The sequence below is a fragment of the Bufo bufo genome, chromosome 7 (assembly GCF_905171765.1).
Source record: "Bufo bufo chromosome 7, aBufBuf1.1, whole genome shotgun sequence".
NCBI lineage: Eukaryota > Metazoa > Chordata > Amphibia > Anura > Bufonidae > Bufo > Bufo bufo.
The window spans coordinates 50,793,479-50,816,390 of NC_053395.1; positions in this window are offsets into that span (position 1 = coordinate 50,793,479).

The following is a 22,912-nucleotide window of genomic DNA, read 5'->3' on the forward strand; positions in this document are numbered from 1 at the left end:
CGCACCTCAATATAAGATTGGCGCCTAAATACTAGAGACTGAGATCAAACCTGCTGGTAGTTAGTTAGTGTTGCTGAGTGGCAGGCTACCAAGAATTGCTGCTTGTTTATCACAAGGACTTATCATTTAAAGTTTTGGTTCGCTCCGCACTTCGCTCTCCGAAGCTGGCGCATGCACGATTCTCCTGGATGAGGCTGTTGCCAGAACACCGCACGGGCCCGGACGTGTGGATCAAGGGCGCATGTGCGAGATTACTGCGCACTAGGGGGAAAAAAAGCAGAGAATAACAGCGGGGCGGCGCTGGGCTCCAAGATAAGGGGCGCGGCTGGGCTCCAACGGCCGGAGGGACAGCCCCTTGTTCTTCTTATTAAGGTAATTACCATACAAATAAATGCAATTTTTTGCAAAAATTAAAAGACATGTGGGGGTAAGACTAGTATATTTTTATCTAGATCAAGAAGACTGATATGATATGAAAAGCTCTGTAGTGAAAATCTGGCTGACAGAATCCCTTTAACTGCTCATTTGCATAAGTATTAAAAGTACTTCCTTCTCCAGGGTGTTGACCAGGTGAGTATTTAGGGTGAGGCTGTCTAATTAGGAGAAGTTAAATAGCCAGCCTTGAGGGCAACTCAGTCCTTTGAATCCAGAGGAAAAAAGCAGGCTGGTTTGAGAGCTGCATTTATACAAGCAGGCAAATAACGCGAGTTTGTGAGCGTTCGCGTGTTTGATTTCCAGTGTGTGTTTGTATTAACTATGTGACTTTAGATTACGTGACTTGAGATTCAGGGACTTTAGGAGGGGACTACAGTAAGTTAGTTTCTTATCACTGCACTATATTGTATTTTTCTCTTCTCTTTCGTAATCCCCACTTAGTATGTGTTCTATTATTGACAGCGCAGTCCAGTGCAAATCTTGTCTAATGTATGCAGTCCTGGAACAGCTTTTTCGGGTGCATATCTTTGTTCAAAATGTGAGCAAATTGCCAGTTTGGAATCACACATCGAGTATGTAAATGGCCAAATTTAAACACTGAGAGGCATTGACAATTTGGAAAAGAGTTTTCTGCTCGCTAAGCAAGAACTCTAGCGGATAGATGAGGGGGAGGGTGTTAGTGAGGAAGCTCAGGAAAGTGAGGTAGCTAGCTGGGTAACAGTTAGAAAGCGGGATAGAGGGAAGAGTGCCAGGGAGGCTAGCCCTAATCTGACACACCCCAACAAGTTTGCACGGTTGGCAGATGAGAGGGATGTCAGTTCAGGGAGAGCACTGCTGCAGCCAAGATACTTCCTCTGCCAGTCAGAGGAATTTCAGCTCCAGTAAGCAGGGGACCAGGAGAGCAGGGTAGGCCAGACAGGTGCTGGTAGTGGGAGACTCAATTATTAGGGGTACAGATAGGGCGATCTGTCACAAAGACCAGGATCGTCGAACAGTGTGTTTTCTTCCTGGCGCTCGAGTTCGACACATCACGGATCGGGTTGACAGATTACTGTGAAGGGCTGGAGAAGATCCAGCAGTCATGGTCCATATTGGAACCAATGACAAAGTTAAAGGTAGGTGGAGCGTCCTTAAAAATGATTTTATGGAATTAGGTCAAAAGCTTAGGGCAAGGACCTCAAAGATAGTATTTTCCGAAATACTACCGGTACCACGAGCCACACAAGTAAGGCAGTGGGTAGGGTTGAGCGAACCCGAACTGCAAAGTTCGGGTTTATACCGAACTTTAGGATTTTTGGACCCCGGACCCGAACCCGAACTTTTCAGTAAAAGTTCGGGTTCGAGTTCGGTGTTCGGCAATTTAATAGTGCTTTTTGAAAGGCTGCAGAGCAGCCAATCAACAAGTGTTTAACTTGTGTGCCCTAACAAGCCATCACAGCCATGCCTACTAATGGCATTGCTGTGATTGGCCAGTGCAGCATGTGACCCAGCCACTATATAAGCTGGAGTCACGTAGCGCTGCACGTTACTCTGTTCTTACTAGTGTAGGGATAGGATGCTGCTGCTGTGAGGGAAAGAATAGGAAAGAATCTGTTATCAGAAGTGCTTGTTAACTCTGCGATCTACAGCGATTTTGTTTTGTGGGTGCAGTACACCAATTTTTTACCCTGCCCTGAGCCCAGAGACACAGAAAAATAACTTTTATCCGTCTGCTAGTTAGGTGGGCATCGGTGGCAATTCTGTGCAAGTTCAGTGTACCAGCACAGCATATGTGCATTTGTGACAGTTAAGTACAAGCTGTAAATACTGCAGTTATATTCTTGGTTTTAAAAAAAACACCCATTTTGGGCAAGATAATAAATTTGTGGCCTTTGTTGCATTCATGACAGTCAAATACAAGCGTTAGATACTGTTGTTATATTCTGGGTTTAAAAAAAGATCAATTTTGTGCAAGACTCTACATCTGGGGCCTTTGCTGCATTTGTCAAAGTCAAATACAAGCATTAGATACTGCAGTTATATTCTGGGTTAAAAAACCACGCATTTTGAGCGAGATAATACATTTGCGGCCTTTGTTGCATTTGTGACAGTCAAATACAAACTTTAAATACTGCTGTTATATTCTGGTATTGAAAAAACACCTATTTTGGGCAAGACCCTACATCTGGGGCCTTTGTTGCATTTGTGACAGTCAAATACAAACTTTAAATACTGCTGTTATATTCTGGTATTGAAAAAACACCTATTTTGGGCAAGACCCTACATCTGGGGCCTTTGTTGCATTTGTCACTGTCAAATACAAGCGTTAGATACTGCTGTTATATTCTAGGTTCAAAAAAACACCCATTTTGATGAAGATAATACATTTGCGGCCTTTGCTGCATTTCTGACAGTCCAATACAAGCGTTAGATACTGATGTTATATTCTGGTATAAAAAAAACACCAATTTTGGGCAAGATAATACATTTGCAGCCTTTGCTGCATTTCTGACAGTCCAATACAAGCGTTAGATACTGCTTTTATATTCTGGTTTTAAAAAAACACCCATTTTGTGCAAGACCCTACATCTGGTGCCTTTGCTGCCTTTGTCACAGTCAAATACAAGCGTTAGATACCGCTGTTATATTCTGGTTTTAAAAACACACCAATTTTTGTAAGACACTACATTTGGGGCCGTTGCTGCATTTGTTACAGTCGAATACAACCAGTCACTACTGCAGTTACATTGTTGGTTGACAAATTAAAAAATTTTGTGACCGTGAAGTAATTGTATAAAATTCGCCTGTCACACTGTTGTGAAATTTTTCATCTTTATGACACCGGCACTGCCTTACTCTCAGTGAACTTAATTGTTGACTATTGGCGGTTACATTGTCGCCTGACATAAACCATCTGTTAGTTTGGTGGGTGAACGCAAAGAATGAGAAGAGCATCAAATAAGGGACATGGTCCCGGTCGTGGTGCTGCTGGTGGAGCTCCTGTTTCAGGGAGAGGACGTGGTCGATCTGTGCCAGCTACACGCACAAGTGAAACACCTTCCTCAGGTGCGAGTAGGCGACAGAACCTTCAGTGTTATTTGGTAGGGCCGAATGCGGCTCTACGAATGGTGAGGCCAGAACAAGTACAAGCGATAGTAGATTGGGTGGCTGACAGTGCTTCCAGTTCCTTCACATTGTCTTCCACCCAGTCTCCTGCTGAAAGATCAGAGTTGGCACCTGCAGCCCATGGCCATCAGTCTTTCACCTCACCCCCTTGCAAATCAGCCAAGCAGTCTGAGCACCAAGTCATGGAGCAGTCTGTTATGCTATTTGATGACTCTGCTAGCAGGGTTTCCCAGGGCCATCCACATAGCCCTGCCCCAGAAGTGGAAGAGATTGAGTGCACCGATGCCCAACCACTTATGTTTCAGGATGAGTACATGGGAGGACCACCGCAGCACGTCTCGGATGATGACAAAACATAGGTGCCAACTGCTGGGGCTTTCTGCAGTGTGCAGACCGACAAGGAGGGCAGGGGTGAAGACTGGGTGGAAGATGATGTGGAGGACGATAAGGGCCTCGACCCCACAAGGAATCAAGGTCATGCGAGGGACCTGTGTAGTTCGGAGGAAGAGGCGGTGGTCACACAGAGCCACCAGCACAGCAGAAGAGGGAGCAGGGTGCAAAAGCGGAGCGGCTGTCCCCTACACAGTACGCCTGCTACTGCCCACCCCACCAAGGGACCGAGCACACCAAAGCCAGCTCCAAGGAGTTCCTTGGCGTGACAGTTCTTCAGACAATGTGCTGACGACAAGACACGAGTGGTTTGCACGCTGTGCAATCAGAGCCTGAAGCGAGGCATAAACGTTCTAAACCTGAACACAACCTGCATGATCAGGCATCGATGTGCAAAGTACGAGCTGCAGTGGAGTAGACACCTCAAAAACCACACCTCTGGCTCCTCCTGCTTCCTCTTCTGCTGCAGTCTCGGCCTCTTTACCCCCCTCTGGAGTGACAGTGGCACCTGCCACCCCGCAAACAGAGGATCTGCCAGCAACGCCACCACCTGGGTCACTAAGCATCTCCACAATGTCCCATGGAAGTGTTCAGCTGTCTATCTCCCAAACACTGGAGCGAAAGAGGAAGTACCCCCCTACCCACCCGCGATCTCTGGCCCTGAATGCCAGCATTTCAAAATTACTGGCCTTTGAAATGCTGTCATTCCGTCTGGTCGAGATCGAGAGTTTTAAAAGCCTTATGGCGGTTGCGGTCGCTGTCCCACAGTACGTCGTGCCCAGCCGCCACTACTTTTCCAGGCGAGCCATCCCTTCCCTGCACAACCAAGTGCTGGACAAAATCAGGTGTGCACTGCGCAACGCCATCTGTGGCAAGGTCCACCTAACTATGAATACGTGGACCAGTAAGCATGGTCAGGGACGTTATATCTCCCTAACATCACACTGGGTAAATGCAGTGGCGGCTGGGCCTGAGGCGGATAGCAGTTTACCGCATGTCCTTCCACCACCGAGGATTGCAGGGCACTTCTCTTTGCCTCCTGTTGCTTCCTCCTCCTACTCCGCTTCCTCATCCTCTACCGCCTCCTTATCCGGTCAGTGTAGCACCTTCACCACCAACTTCAGCACAGCCGGGGTAAATGACAGCAGGCAGTTTTAAAACGTATCTGTTTGAGGGACAAACCCCACACCGCGCAGGAGCTGTGGACGGGCATGGAACAACAGATCGATTAGTGGTTGGTGCCAGTGAGCCTCAAGCCCGGCCTGGTGGTGTGTGATAATGGGGAAAATCTTGTAGCAGCTCTGGGACTAGCCGGTTTAACGCACATCCCTTGCCTGGCGCATGTGCTGAATTTGGTGGTGCAGAGGTTCCTTAAAAATTACCCCGATATGTCAGAGCTGCTGCATAAAGTGTGGGCCATCTGTGCACGCTTTCGGCGTTCTCACCCTGCTGCTGCTCGCCTATCAGCGCTGAAACGTAACTCCGCCTTTCCGCTCACTGCCTCATATGCGATGTGCCCACAAAGTGGAACTTCACCTTGCACATGCTGGCCAGACTGTGCGAGCAGCAGTAGGCGATAGTGGAGTTTCAGCTGCAGAACGCACAGGTGAGTCGCTCTGCGGAACAGCACCACTTCACCACCAATGACTGGGCCTCTATGCGAGGCCATGTGTGCCTTGTTGCGCTGTTTCAAGTACTCCACCAACATGGCCAGTGCTGATGATGCTGTTCTCAGCGTTACTATCCCACTTCTATGCTTCCTTGAAAAACGCTTTGGGCGATGATGGAAGAGGATGTGGCACAGGAAGAGGAGGAGGAAGAGGGATCATTTCATAGAGTTTCAGGCCAGTCATTCACAAGTGGCTCCGAGGGTGTGTTCCTGCACCCACAAACGCCAGGTACACAATTGTCCAACCAGGGCACAGTTCTGGAGGATGATGAGGTGGAGGAGGACTTACCGTGTTTACAGCAGGGTGGCACCCAAACCAGCTCATGGCCATCACTGGTGCGTGGCTGGGGGGATACAGAGGACACAGACGATACACCTCCCACAGAGGACAGCTTTTTCGTTGCCTCCAGGCAGCCTGGCACACATGACCGATTACATACTGCAGTGTCTCCGCAACGACCGCTGAGTTGCCCACATTCTAACTTGTGCTGATTACTGGGTGGCCACGCTGCTGGGTCCCCATTACAAGGACAACGTACCGTCCTTAATTCCGTCATTGGAGCATGATCGTAAGATGCACGAGTACAAGCGCACGCTGGTAGACGCGCTGCTGGTGGCATTCCCACCTGACAGCGGGGGCACAGTGGAAGCACAAGGTGAAGGCAGAGGAGGAGGAAGAGGTCGCCAACGCAGCAGGGGCACCACCAGCACCTCAGAAAGCAGGGTTAGCATGTCCGAAATGTGGAAAACCAGCTGATATGGAACGTCTTAACAGAAGGCAGCATTTCAGCAACATGGTGGAGCAGTATGTGTGCACACGCATACACGTACTGTATGACGGGTCTGCTCCCTTCAACTTCTGGGTCTCCAAATTGGGCACATGGTCTGAGCTTGCCCTTTACGCCTTGGAGGTGCTGGCCTGCCCTGCAGCCAGTGTATTGTCTGAATGTGTGTTTTGCATGGCAGGGGGCGTTATCACAGGAAAGCGCAGCCGCCTGTCCACAGCCAATGTGGACAAGCTCACATTCATTAAAATGAACCAGGCATGGATCCCCCAGGACTTGTCCGTACCTTGTGCAGAATAGACATGTATACCTGCCTTACCTAGCCATTGTTATACTCCAGCGCAATTGTTCATTGTTGTATTTTTGATATTTCCCACTCTTTTGGGGTGTACCCTAATTTAAACAAAAAAATGAATAAATACAATTAAAACCAAAAACCAGTGTTGGCTACCTCCTCCTCCGCCGCTTCCACCTACACCGCTACGTCCACTGCCTCTTCAACCTCCTACTCCATATGGACCTCCACCTCATAGATCAAGATTATTATTAAAAATTTTTACATATTTTCTTTTATTTTAAGTCATTTCAGTAATTTGTCTGATACATTGTTGGGTGACATATCCCAAATTTTTGGCTGCGATATACCCCTGCTCTACATTGTGGACAGGGAAATACCTTTCACAAATTCGTCTGTTACATTGTCGGGTGAAATTCCCAAATTTTGGGCTGTGATATACCCCTGCTCTACCTAGTAGACAGGGAAATACATTTCACTAATTTGACTGTTACATTGTCGGGTGAAATTCACCAATTTTTGGCTGTGATATACCCCTGCTCTACCTAGTAGATAGGGAAATACATTTCACTAATTTGTCTGTTACATTGTTGGGTGAAATTCACCAATTTTTGGCTGTGATATACCCCTGCTCTACCTAGTAGACAAGGAAATAAATTTCACTAATTCGTCTGTTACATTGTTGGGTGACAAATGCTCATCTTTTGCTCTAGAAAGTACATTTGCGGCCTACACTGCATTTAGGACAGTACGAATGGTGAGGCCAGAACAAGTACAGACTATAGAAGATTAGGGGGCAAACAGTGCCTACAGTTCCTTCGCATTGTCTCCCACCCAGTCCCCTGCTGAAAGATCAGAGTTAGCACCTACAGCCCATGGCCATCTATCTTTCAACTCACCCCCTTGCAAGTCATGCAGCAGTCTGTTATGCTTTTTGATGACTCTGCTGGCAGGGTTTCCGTGGGCCATCCACATAGCCCTGCACCAGAAGTGGAAGAGATTGAGTGCACTGATTCCCAACCACTTATGTTTCAGGATAAGGACATTGGAAGACCACCGCAGATCGTCTCTGATGATGACAAAACACAGGTGCCAACTGCTGCGGCTTTCTGCAGTCTGCAGACCGACAAGGAGGGCAGGGGTAAAGAGTGGGTGGAAGATGATGTGGAGGATGATGAGATACTAGACCCCACATGGAATCAAGGTCATGCGAGTGACCTGTTTAGTTTGGAGGAAGAGGCGATGGTCGCACAGAGGCACCAGCACAGCAAAAGGGGGAGCAGGGTGCAAAAGCGTCTGTTACATTCTTGGGTGACATTTTACCATTTTTGCCGTGAAATAAACCCCTGCTCTGCATAGGTGACAGGGACCTAAATTTCAAAAAATCGTCTGTTACATTGTCAGGTGACATTTTACCCATTTTGCCGTGAATAAACCCCTGCTCTGCATAGGTGACAGGTACACAATTTTTGTAAAATCGTCTGTTCAATTGGTGGGTGACATGAACACAGTTTGGGCGTGAATAAACCCGTGCTCTGCATAGGTGACAGAGACTTAAATTTCAAAAATTGGTCTTTAATTGACACGCGCCCCCTCCTTTCATTCGATCCTTCCACTTTAATAACTTGTCCAACATTTCAGCTCGATCACATTGCAGACATTGACCTTGGATGTGGTATCCCTTTCTCACGCTCCCTCTCCGGTGTGGAACCCTGATTAGCCGCTAACCGTGATCAACATGGTAGGCACAGAAAAGAACATCGTAAGTTGATAGAGAAGATATCCAATTGGATCGTGGCAGAAGTTATCTAGAGTGAACAAAGCAGCAGCAGGGCCTCTCCTGTCTAACGTTTCCAAATCTAAAATACCCCAGTGACATTCCCTGTAATTTTTTATTAATCATTCAAATAACAGGGCATCTTAAGAGTCCTGTATTTTTTATTTATCGTCACTACCTCCCCGAGTCAGGAGCGGGTAATTGCTGCGCGCCCCTCCCTTTACTTGGAAGCTTCTGCTTCAATAATTTGTCCCACCTTTCCACTCGATCACATTTAATTTCATCTATTGACCTCCCTTGGATGTGGTATCCCTTTCTCAGGCTACCTCTCCGGCCTGGAACCCTGATTCCCCGCTACCCTTGATCACCATGGTAGGCGCAGAAAAGAACATTGAAAGTTGATAGAGAAGATATCCGATTGGATCGTGGACATCACGGGGACGTGCAACATGGTTGAGCAGTAAATGTGCACACGCCTACATGTACTGACTGATGGGTCTGCCCCCTTCAACTTCTTGGTCTCCAAATCGGGCACATGGCCTGAGCTTGCCCTTTACGCCTTGGAGGTGCTGGCCTGCTCTGAAGCCAGTGTATTCTCTGAACGTGTGTTTAGCACGGCTGGAGGGTGCTATCACAGGTTATATTTCCCAATGTTTTGGGGTCTACCCAAATTTAAACAAAAAAAAATAATAATGAAATAAAATATAAAACAAAACCAAAAACCAGTGTTGGCTACCTCCTCCTCCTCCACCGCCGCTTCCACCTACACCGCCACATCCCCCGCCTTCTCAACCTCCTACCCCATATGGACCTCCTCCTCCTAGATCCAGATTATTATTTTTTATTTTTACGTATTGTATGTTATTTTAAGTCATTTCTCTATCCAAATTTGTTTGCAGAGCACTTGCCATGCTCTTAACCACATTTTGCTGCCATTTGCAGCCCTCTAGCCCTTTACATGACTTTTTTACTGCCATTTTAGTGCTCAAAAGTTCGGGTCCCCATTCACTTCAATGGGGTTCGGGTTCGGAGTCAAGTTCGGGTCCCGAAACCTTTTTGTGAAGTTCGGCCGAACCCGTCGAAACCGAACATCCAGGTGTCCACTCAACTCTACTGGGTAACAAAGACATGGAAAAAGACCTCAGAATTTTAGTGAACAGCAAACTAAGCTGTAAAAACCAGTGTCAGGCAGCTGCTGCCAAGGCCAATAAGATAATGGGTTGCATCCACAGGGGCATAGATGCCCATGATGAGAACATAGTCCTACCACTTTACAAATCACTGTGAACTGGAGTACTGTGTACAGTTCTGGGCTCCTGTGAACAAGTCAGACATAGCAGAGCTGGAGAGGGTACAGAGGAGGGCAACTAAAGTAATATCTGGAATGGGGGGACTACAGTACCCTGAAAGATTATCAACATTAGAGTTATTCACTTTGGAAAAAAGACAACTGAGGAAAGATCTAATTACTATTTATAAATATATCAGGGGTCAGTACAGAGATCTATTCCATCATCTATTTATCCCAAGGACTGTGACTTTGACAAGCGGACATCCTCTGCATCTGGAGGAAAGAAGGTTTGTACGCAAACATAGAAGAGGATTCTTTACGGTAAGACCAGTGAGACTATGGAACTCTCTGCCTGAGGAGGTGGTGATGGTGAGTTCACTAAAAGAATTCAAGAGGGGCCTGGATGTATTTCTGGATTGTAATAATATTATAGGCTATAGCTACTAGAGATAGGTCGTTTATTCTGATTGCCTGATTGGAGTCGGGAAATAATTTTTTTCCCCCTTAAGTGGGGAAAATTGTTGTGTACCTCACAGTTTTTTTTTTTTTTTGTCTTCCTCTGGATCAACTTGCAGGATAACAGGCTGAACTGGATGGACAAATGTCTTTTTTCGACCTTATATACTATGTTACTATGTTAATTTTTCTCCAGAATGAAGCAACAAACCGCTAAGTGAATGGTATCATTACACTCAGTTGAGGTATCCCTACAAGGCATTGTGGCTGGTTTTATAGTGAATTTCCTGGTGACAGATAAACATTAAAAGTCTATACTCAATCTGGGGCATCAATATGATCAATGAATACTCTTTCTGATCAGCGGAAAAGGTCCAGAAACTATTAAATCCCCCCCAGTGTTAACAAAAGGACATTGTATCATCTGTATGGGTTGCTTTCTCCAGTATTTCAGATCAGACCCATTTGAAGGGAATCTGTCACCGGGATCTTGGACTTTTATATGCAGTAATAAATCAGTAGGACTGCAGATAAGAAATTCAGATTTCTGTTTTCTTTTTTATTTTCCTACTGCCTCCCAGCAGTGCCAAAATAAATTGTCAGGACTGCAGTGCATGCACACAGGAGTCCTCTCCAGAACAGTGGTGCAAATTCCCTTTAAATGGGTTCCCCAGGAATCAAGAAAATGGAAATACTTAAATATTACTTTATTTTAAATATATTCCCAAATACATTTCATTAGTTATAATGGCTTGTTTTGTCAAGGGAGCAAACATTAGGAGAAATGGCCACTGTCTTATTAGTACGCACAAAACGTGTCCTAATGACACAGAAGGATGTTACTTCGGAACACTGAGCTAATGAGCTGCCTCATCCTCCTCTCTGCTCTATTTGTTTTTTGAATCAAATCGTTTTTATTAAACAATAAATACATATTATAACATAATACAATATGTTGACTTTTTCTTCTTTAAATTATCCACGATGCAGATTCAGTGAACAACAATACTCATAAGTATATCACCACTCAGTATTGACATGAATCCATACACTACATATACCTTTGCTAAAACATATTATGGGCAAAAAAAAAAAAAAAAAAAAATTACCAGAGACTTGACCTTTCCAAACTCCCTCCCCCCCTTACCCTACCCTAACCCCCCAACCCTAACATTGGTCTTGACCATCACATGACTATATAACCACGTGGGTATGAGATAACCATTCAGTCCACATTTTTTCAAACTTCTGAGGGCACCCTCTCTTCACAAACACCCCTTTTTCGAGTACCAGCATGTCATGCACCTTCCGTTCAAACTCACTCAGTGTGGGCGGACTCCCCTGGATCCACCTCATAGCGATCAGTTTCCTGGCCACATATAGCAATCTCCCCGCAGCTACCCTAACCGGTTCATTTCCTCCAATTTCAGACACATACCCCAGAATACACACCTTAGGATCTTTTTGAATTCTTAATGTCAATTTACTATTAATCATCTCTACAACTTCCTCCCAATAATTAGCAACTACTGGACAAGACCACAACATATGTAACAAGTCTGCACCATCTTCCATACACTTTGGGCACTTGTCATCACCTCTTACTCCTATCTTTTTCAGGAACACCGGTGTTTTGTACACTCTGTGTATAATAAATAGTTGGGACAGTTTGCCCTGTTCACTTAGAGACACCTTGGGGACTGCTTCTAAAATATCTTCCCACATATCCTTAGACATATCCCCCACGTCAGCCTCCCACTTTTTCATTCTTGAAAGCGGATATCCCTCTAAGAATTTTTCCATTAGAAGAGCGTACACCTGTGATATTAACCCTCTTTTTCCCCCTCCCGACGGAAGAACAAGCTTATGGACCACCTCCATTTGAGCTATCACACATCCCTTCCGCATCGTGACCCCAAGGGCATGTCTTATTTGAAGATATTTATAAAACCACTCCTTGGGGATATTAAATTCCTGCTGCAGGCTTTGAAATGACTTACATGTCTTGTCCTTAATTAATTGTCCAATTCTCGTCACTCCATAAGTTTCCCAGTTCCTAAGTCCTGGTATGGCCAATAGTTCTGGCAACAAGTGGTTCTTTCCAATAGGTGAAAGTTCACTAATACCTCCCACTCCTCTTAGCAGCTTCACTTTTGCCCAAACTTTTTTCATGAGTTCAATCAGAGGAAGTTTTTCCCTCCCTGCATGCATTCCTAAACCTTCCAGAATGCCCATGAGGTCACGACTGCCCAGCCAATGCTGCAATATCTGCCCAGTCATATCTGGTGCTTGTAGATCAATCCATCCCTTAAAATGCTGACATTGGGAAGCCAAAAAATAAATCCATGCGTTAGGGACAGCTAGGCCCCCTTCCGACTTAGAATACTGCAATGTCTCCAGTTTGATCCTAGCCTGTCCATACTTCCAAGTAAGATCTCTAAATATAGAGTGAATTTTCTTAAATCTATCCAGAGGGATCCAAACTGGAGCATTATTCAGTATATATATCAGTTGGGGCATCATAACCATTTTTAAAAGGTTAACTCTACCTACCACCGAAAGAAAGAGCCTACACCATGACCTCACTTTAAGCCTAAAAGTAGCTAGCAAAGGGGATAGATTTAGTTCTTCAAAATCCGCTAGTCTCGGTGTTATATGTAATCCCAGATATTTAAATTTATCCACCCAGGGCACCAAACTATCTACTTGTCTGCCTACCAGGGCCTGCCCGTCAATTGGCATCAAAGAGGATTTCTGCCAGTTTATCCGTAGTCCGGAAAAGCTACCAAATCTGTCAATCAATGCCATGGCCGCATCCAGGGACGCACCAGTATCGCCCAAGAAAAGTAGGGTATCATCAGCGTACATAGCCACTTTATTATGCAGTTCACCATATCTAAACCCCTCTATACTTGTAGATAAGCGAATATGCGCCGCCAACGGCTCTATTGCAAGAGCAAACAATAAGGGCGACAGTGGGCATCCCTGTCTGGAACCCCTGGCGAGGGGAAAACAGTCTGATAATCCTCCATTAGCTCTAATTCTCGCCTTAGGGCTAGAATACAGAACCTGTACCCACTGAATGAACCGTTCACCAAAGCCCATAACTCTCAGGACCCCCCACAAATACCTCCATTCCACACTATCAAACGCCTTAGCGGCGTCAAGCGCAAGCAAGGCCCTGTCACCACCATTATCCGCCGGAATATTTAAGCTAGTGTACAGCCTACGAAGGTTAATAGCCGTTGATTTTCCTGGCATAAATCCCGTCTGATCCGGATGTACTATGGTCAGAATTACCTTGGACAGCCTGTTCGCCAACACCTTCGCCAGTAGCTTAACATCAGCCGTGAGAAGTGAAATTGGCCTGTAGGAATCCGGTATTTTAGGATCCTTCCCAGGCTTAGGCAAAACCACAATTATAGCTTCCTGCATCGAATGTGGTAACGAACCTGCCTCCAATGAGTGCTCAAACACCTTAAGTAATTCAGGGAGTAATATCCCCTGTAGTTTTTTGTATATCTCTACTGGGAGACCATCAGCTCCAGGGGCCTTACCACTTGCCATGTCCCCAAGTGCAGCTTCCAGTTCCTCTAGTGTAATCGGCTCCTCTAGCCTCTCTCTATCTTCTTCTGACAGCACCGATAACTGCGCCTCCCCCAGGAAATCATTCAGGGCCTCATCAGAACTAAATCCAGTGGAAGTATATAGAGATACATAAAAGCTTTTTAAAATTCCTAATATTCCTTTTGTGTCCTGACAACTGTTCCCCCTGTCATCTCTCAACTCCTGAATACAAGAGGAGCCTCTCTGAGCCTGCGAGACCACTGACAACAAATGACCCACCTTCTCTCCTTCCTCAAAAGATCTCTGACGGTAAAAGCTTCTCTTTCTATCTGCGGCCTGTACCAGATGACATCTCAGCTGCTCCTGAGCAACCTCCAGCGCCTCACTACTAACCATGGTGGGGGATCTACTAAACTCTCTCTCAGCCTCGGACACTAGTACATGCGCCTTGACATCCGCCTCTCTGGTCCTGGATTTATGTTTGTTGATTTCTTTCATCAGAACTCCCCTCAGAAATGCTTTCATGGCGTCCCATACACCTGGTATCGAAGCCGACCCTGTATTGATATCAAAAAATTCCTTAATTTCCATAGAGATCCCAGATAGGTCACCCAACACATTCAACCAATGAGGATTACACTTCCACAGCCTCGGTCCCTGTCTGAGCACCCCCAGGCACAAGTCAATCTGCACCAGAGAATGGTCAGACAACGACCGAGGATGATAAACAACATCCCTAACTAGTGGTAGCATTATGTCGTTAACAAGGGCCAGATCTATACGCGATAGTGAATGGTGCGTGGCGGATCTACATGAATATTCACGCTTATCCGGGTTACGCCGTCTCCATACATCTTGCACTCCTACCTCACCCAAAATATTCCTGAGAGCCGCACTCCCCGGTGAACCACCTGCTCCCTCCACCCGGCATCTATCTAGGGAGTCATTCATCGTGCAATTAAAGTCCCCAACCAACAGCCACGGCAGCCCAGGGAAGTCCGCCACAAAGCCCATGATCTCTCTTATTAATGGGGAAGCAAACGGTGGAGGCACATACACAGACACCAGCACCAGCTGTATTCCATCCACCTTACACACCACACACACATACCTGCCCTCAGCGTCCACACACTCCTGCATATGTTCATACCTGATACTCCTATGCACAATCATACTTACACCTCTAGAATGAGAGGAATGAGTTGAATGTAACGCATGGATCACCCAATTTTTATTCATCCAGTGTAAATTTTCTCCTGTCAAATGCGTTTCCTGAAGACAACATATAGCCGGCTGAAACCGCCCCAGATACTGAAAAATACACTGTCTTTTCCGTGCTTCAGCCATCCCTCTCACATTCCAGCTTAAGATTCTAATCGCCTGTGACATGGTAAAATTTTTGACCATATTTGAATCTCACACCCCATTCAGATAACACTCGCTCATAGTTCAAGACCCTAACCTTCCCCCCCAACCTTTTCCCTACCCCCCCACCCCCCTCCCTCCCTCTCATACTCAGGTTACTGTAGCTGGGGAAACCTTTCCCTTCCTTATCCACTTCCCACATTAAAACAAGGCAATCCGAGAGCAACATGCCCTTCAACCTACAATAAGCATAACAATTTATAACACTTTTCCTCAGGTAGAGAATCCTCCCCACAACTGAGAAATACATTTTACTATCATTACCGCCTGCTCCCTCCTCAGGAACTACCATTTGGTAGCATTACATAATACACTCCCTAACTGGTGCAACATTTAAAGCAATCCTAGAGTGTAAATGCATATATAACTTGAACATAAGAAACGTATATCTGCCTCCTTCAAGTGTCCAGGGCCCCACTTCTCAATTGTCGCTCGTGGACGTCCAGCCACTGCGTCGCCTCCTCCGGATCTTCAAAAAATCTGGTGGATCCCAATGCCACCACACGCAGTTTAGCAGGAAACAGCATAGCGTACTGGACTTGTAGAGCTCTCAGCCTTTTCTTTATATCCATAAATCTGCTTCTCCTCCGCTGCACTTCGTTGGAATAATCCGGAAATATGGATACTTTCACCCCATTCAGGACCATCTCCTCATTGTCCCTAGATTGTCGCAGGATAGTGTCCCGGTCTTTAAAATGGAGTATCTTCGCCAGTATGGGACGGGGAGGTCTGCCAGGCGGAAGCGGCCGCATGGGGACTCTGTGCGCCCGCTCCACCGCATATAATGAGGATAGACCTTTTTCATGAAATAATTGGTGCAGCCATTTTTCCACAAATTCGGTGGCATTATCCCCCTCCGTCTTCTCTGGCACACCCACAATCCGCAGGTTATTCCTTCTGGACCTGTTCTCCAGGTCATCTGTTTTGGCGTATAACGCCGCTATATCTTTAGCAGATGATTTTGCCGCCATTTGCATAGGCTGGATAACGTCCTCAATAGTGGACACCCTCTTCTCCAATTCAGAGGTGCGTTCTGTGATTTTATGTAAGTCATGCCTAATTAAAGACACGTCTGACCTCAGACTGCCAACCTGTACTGTAAGCACCTTCAGTGTGCTGTTACAACTGGCCACAGCGGCCATAATATCTTTTAGAGTAGGCTCTGCTCCATCCACAACTTTAGGGCCTACCGCGTCTTTTGCCGGCCGTGCAGGGGTTAATGGCGGCCAATTTACCGCGTCCAGGGTCTCCCCGTCGGTGGATTCATCCTCTTGTCCAGAGGAAACCTGAGCGTCCATCTCCTTCTCCTCAGCCCAGTCTCCCCCAGCACTCTCCGTGCGAGCAAACCTGCTCAGCTTTGCGGCAGCCGTCTGTCTCGTCTTGGGCTGTAAGGCCGGCCCCTCTTCTTCCTCGGCGCCATGCCGACTCTCCTCTGGCCTGTCACAGCGCGGCCCTTTACCGGACTTTCTAGGCATGTCGGGACTCAAAAGATCAGCACCACACTCTCCTGACTCCTCTCAACCACCAGGTAGGCAAGGATCTGCGAAATAGGGGGTTGCTACCACTCTAAAATCAGGATGTCTGCAGGAGCTCAGTGCGGTGCGACCTACTCCATGCGCTCTCAGGCCACGCCCCCCCCCTCTCTGCTCTATTTGTAAGAGATTATGATCCTGAATACAGATAAAATCTTTAGCTGAATCTCTAGGAATGGTGTTCATGAGGAGACATGAAGTACAGAGAGGACTGACATGAAAGAAGGTGGTTATGTGGGGCTGTGTAATGGAGACTGCATACAAGAGCTGCTGCTCATCAGCCACATCCCACCCTCCTCTCTATACTTCATGTCTCCTCATGAACTCCATTCCTACAGAGATTCAGCTGAAGATCTTATCAGCTGTATTCAGGATCATAATCCCTGACAAGTAGGAGAGGAGGATGAGGCAGCTCTTTAGCTCAGTGTTCTGAATTAACTTGTCCTCCTGTGTGATTAGGACGGGTTTTGTGTGTTCTAATAGAATGGCAGCCATTTTATTTCTCCTAATGATTGCTCCCTAGACAAAACAAGCCATTATAACTAATGAAAGGGATTTAGAAGTATGTTTATAATAATTTTATATTTATGTATTTTCAGTAATTATTATTTTTTAATTCCCAGAGAACCCTTTTAAGTGATAGAGTCATAACCATATGTACAGTTTCAGCTCCCAAGTCCCTTCATTCTGCTGACTGGTGGGGAAACCAGAAGTGAGATCTCCCTGCCAATAAAAAAACTGAAACTCGTTTAAAGTCCTCTAGGTACTATTGTTATAAAACGCTTGCATATTTTACTTTATCAGATATCAACTATGTTTATATACATCCCAGACTAAGCAACAAGGCTTTTTAAAAACTAACAAAAAATAATAATAATTATTAACTCTCAGGTTAATCGATGGGGAAAGTTTCACCCTAAGTATATGTCAAGTGTTCATTATGTCAGTGACAACAATAAATTGTTCTTGTCGTTTATTTTACAGATTCATGACATAATTTATAAAATAGTCTTTCTCTTTGGAAACATCTTTCCTGGGGTGTATGATCTTTTATATTGGTTTTGAACGGTATAATGCAGGTGAATGGGTCTACAATACATAAATATGTACAAAAGACCGCTGTTCTCCCAAGTGATGATAAAATAATGACTGTCAGTTGCTAAGACTGGCATATGCCACTTAATAAATTTGGCACAATGTGTTTACCAGAATGAAAACCAAATCTATATCTGATAAGAGCAGCTGTAAATCTTCCTCTAAATTCGTGGAATGTTCAGTTATTTTTTCTTAATAAAATTTGACTAAATCTAGGTTTCCTTGGAGATAACACTCAGATTTCTCATCACTTTTGAAGTTTGGGGAGCGACGAGAAATAAAACATTTTATTGCAAATCATCATTTGCAACTTCTTGGCACAATTTATGCTAAAAACTGACAAAAACTGCTTAGTAAATGTGGACCTATGTATCAGTTAATTCTCATTGGTTAATATAAAAATAATGATGAATCCCATATAAATTTTAGACTCTTTGATAAAAATATTTTTATCTAAGAATGTCTGTAATAAATTAGTATATAACAACTGTTTTCATAATCTATAATTTATAAAATATTATACAAGTATCAAACTTGCAATCAAAAAGGGCCTGGAAGATAAAATAGAACATAATCAAGTTTCTTGAGTTGATTTACGCTCTAAACACCCAAACATAGTCGCAATAAAATTTAAATCAATTGCCGCGTGTGTCAGCTAGTGACAGCAACCAATATGTTTGGATTACCAAAGCTGAGATCTGGGGATGGTGAAGAAATAGCTTTGTCTCTGCGAATCTTTTGGAACGGAAATAGAAATGACAAGGTCACATACACAAGTAAAACTGTTTCCAGAAAAATCATTAAAACGTAAAGGTTAGGCAGACAGCAATGTTCCCCCTTCCTACTTATTGTTTCATATCATAAAAATGTAGACGCTAAGAAAAAAAATGCAATATCAGTCTGTAGAACAGAACATGGCTTTACTATTTCTTGAGGTGTTGTTATAACCATGCATGATGACTTACCAGTGTTACCAGTAAACTAATCGTATAAATGATTTCTATCTGATTTCTGAGCCCTGGTATATACCTTTTTCATATTCATATGCATCTAAAACTAAAATATACAGGTTGGTAGTAGTGAAAACTGGAACAAAATAAGGCCTAAGGTGCCCATACACATTAGATTAACACAGGCCAAACTCACCAATTTCGGTGGGACCTGGTAAGTAGAGATGAGCTAATTGATTAGTTCCAAAAATAATAATTTGACCAGAATTTTCTAAAAAATAGGTTGATACCAAATCCAACTTTTTTGTCGTTTCAACTTCTCAAAATAACGTCAGCCATTTTTCAGATCAGAAGACAGGAGAGATGCAGGAGAATCACATGACCCCGGGAGGTGGACTATTGCTTGCTTTATTGTTATAGAGCAGGAAGAGCTGAGCAGATTGATGTATAATTTAATAGGAAAAGATTCAGTAAAACCTATAATGTATACATTTTTATTCCTGCTGATTCTGGGCTGTGAAGTCCAGGAGGCGGTCCTATCATTTATTTACAGCTATCTCTATATACACAGTCATAGAGGGAAAGCTGTCCATAACTGATAGAACCACCTCCTGGACTTCAGAGCCCAGAATAAACAGGAATCTAAATGAATAAAATACAAGTTTTACTGAATATTTTCTCACAAATATATATCAATCTACTCAGCTCCTCCTGCTCTATACCATACTGCCTGCAGAGACACAGGATAGAATACTGTATTTTTTGTTCCATAAGAAACATTCGACCCCCCCCCCCTCAAAAAAAATAGGTATTCAGTAGGACTGGGGAGAATTGAGTGAAGTGGTGTTTGCACTGTCAGTACCTACCACTCCCTGGTGTTCTCTGGGTCTGCGCTGTACTGTCCTGACTGCATACAGTGTTAGGACGTAGTGCGCGCACTATGGCCTGATGATGGTGGGCTGATGGCTGGCTGACATGGGGGGCTGATGGCTGGCTGACATGGGGGATGATTGCTGGCTGACATGGGGGCTGATGGCTGGCTGACATGGGGGATGATTGCTGGCTGACATGGGGGCTGATGACTGTCTGACAAGGGGGCTGATGGCTGACATGGTGGTTGATAGATGGCTGAAGGTTGGGGGGTGGATCTGAGGCATTGGGGGTCTGATCTGAGGTCTGTTTAGCATTGGGGGTCTGATTGCTGGTCTGACCTGAGGTGTAATGGAAAATGTTTTTTCTTATTGTTCTCCTCTAAAACCTAGGTGTGTCTTATGGGCCGGTGCGTCTTATAAGGCGAAAAAATATGGTACAGTGCAGCAGAGACCAGTGCAGCAGAGACCAGTGCAGCAGAGACCCTAGTCGGTTTATATAGTCGTTATATAGTGTTATATATTTTAATATGCACCTTGTGTTTTGTTATGCGCGAGAATAAGTCAGCGCCAACCAGCACCCCCTAAGCCCTGCCCACCCCTAAGCCCCGCCCCAGAGCCTCCCATCCCCCCACCCCACCCGGTCCTGGGAAAATTATCTTGCATGAAACTGGTCCTTGCTGCAAAAAAGGTTGGGGACCACTGCTATAGAGCCAAGCTGGCTGGTTAGCTGCAGTTACATAGGAAGTTACAGCCTATGGTGCCTGTTCTGGCAACCAGTATGAAAACTGCAATATTTCACAATTTTATTCTGAAAGAACTGTCATAAAAAAAATCAAAAATTTTAAAAGAATAATTTATAAGAAAAACTTGATTTCAATAATGAGTTTTGAATAGCAAAACTCTGAAACCTAGGGGCACATTTATTAAGACTGGCGTTTTAGACACCGGTCTTAATAAAGCCTAAACAGATAGCGGTGCAACGGGCGTGTGAAATATGCCTAATTTAGGAATATTTCAGCATAGTAAATGACCCCCCTAGACTCTTATTATAAGACACATTCATTAGAAAAGGAGGCATTGGGACTTCATATACATACAGTGGATATAAAAAGTCTACACACCCCTGTTAAAATTTCAGGTTTCTGTGCTGTAAAAAAATTAGACAAAGATAAATAATTTCAGAACGTTTTCCACCTTTAATGTGCCCTATAAACTGTACAACTCAATTGAAAAACAAACTGAAATATATTTTAGGTGGAGGGAAGAAAAAAAAACACTTAAATAATGTGGTTGTATAAGTGTGCACACCCTCTTATAACTGGGGATGTAGCTGTGTTCAGAATTAAGCAATCACATTCAATATCATGTTAAATAGGAGTCAGCATACAGCTGCCATCATTTACAGTGCCTCTGACTAATTTTCTTAGTCGCATCCCACAGCAAAAGCCATGGTCCACAGAGAGCTTCTAAAACATCAGAGGGATCTCATTGTTAAAAGGTATCAATCAGGAGAAGGGTACAAAAGAATTTCCAAGGCATTAGTTATACCATTAAACACAGCGAAGACAGTCATCATCAAGTGGAGAAAATATGGCACAAGAGTGACATTACCAAGAACTGGACGTCCCTCCAAAATTGATGAAAAGACGAGAAGGAAACTGGTCTGGGAGGCTACCAAGAGGCCTACAGCAACATTAAAGGAGCTGCAGGAATATCTGGCAAGTACTGGCTGTGTGGTACATGTGACAACAATCTCCCGTAGAGTAGCAAGATGAAAGCTTTTTCTTACGAAGAAAAGCATGTGGGAAAAGGTGTTATGGTCTGATGAAACCAAGGTTGAACTTTTTAGCCATATTCCAAAATATATATTTGGCGCAAAAACAACACTGCACATCACCAAAAGAACACCATACCCACAGTGAAGCATGGTGGTGGCAGCAGCATCATGCTTTGGAGCTGTTTTTCTTCAACTGGAACTGGGGCCTTAGTTAAGCTAGAGGGAATTATGAACATCTCCAAATACCAGTCAATATTGGCACAAAACCTTCAGGCTTCTGCTAGAAAGCTGAACATGAAGAGGAACTTCATCTTTCAGCATGACAACGACCCAAAGCATACATCCAAATCAACAAAGGAATGGCTTCACCAGAAGAAGATTAAAGTTTGGGAATGGCCCAGCCAGAGCCCAGACCTGAATCCGATTGAAAATCTGTGGGGTGATCTGAAGAGGGCTGTGCCCAGGAGATGCCCTCGCAATCTGACAGATTTGGAGTGTTTTTTGCCAAGAAGAGTGGGCAAATCTTGCCAAGTCAAAATGTGCCATGCTGATAGACTCATACCCAAAAAGACTGAGTGCTGTAATAAAATCAAAAGGTGCTTCAACAAAGTATTAGTTTAAGGGTGTGCAACCATATTATTAAGGGTGTGCAACCATATTATTTTATTTTAATATTTTTTCTTCCCTCTACCTAAAAGATTTCAGTTTGTTTTTCAATTGAGTTGTACAGTTTAGAGGTCACATTAAAGGTGGAAAAAGTTCTGAAATTATTTTTCTTTGTCTAATTTTTTTACATCACAGAAACCTGACATTTTAATAGGGGTGTGTAGACTTTTTATATCCACTGTACATGGCCTGTAAACCATATTTTCCAATGTATTTATTCCAGAAAACTGTCCTAATGTTTCCTGAATTTGTCTTGGGTCCTATATTTTATGGTATATATTCTGATCAGTGAGGGTAATTGAGGACTGAGGAAGAACCACTAGTTTCCAATTATATATTTTCCTACTGTGCAATTAGGGGTAGAAAACTGATTAGGCAATCTACTTGTCAGGTTCATTTATTGATCAAATGATCCAATACAATTGATTGAAGCTTACTTCTACAGCAGTAGTTTAGAGTCCAGAAATAGGAGGAAGAAATTACACAAATTATTGTAAATACTGTATGTGAAGAAAGTGAAATTTCAATAATGGCTGCAGCTGTAACTTAATAGTATGGATCACTCTTTCCTTTTACGTATGACTTTTAGCTGTACATACAGTGTTGTTTCTCCTAAGTGTTCTCTAATTGCTATAATGATAACGTTGTTTCAGGTTCTTGCCATGCATTACGCAGGCTGATCCATTACCTGGGCTGACATCTCAGTGCATCTGATTAGAATATTCTCAGCATGTTACTAGTCCATCTGCCTTTGTTCTTCACGAGGAGTCTACTTTCACACAGTAGAGGACATTTCTAGAGGTCAATTAGATGATCATTTTGTCA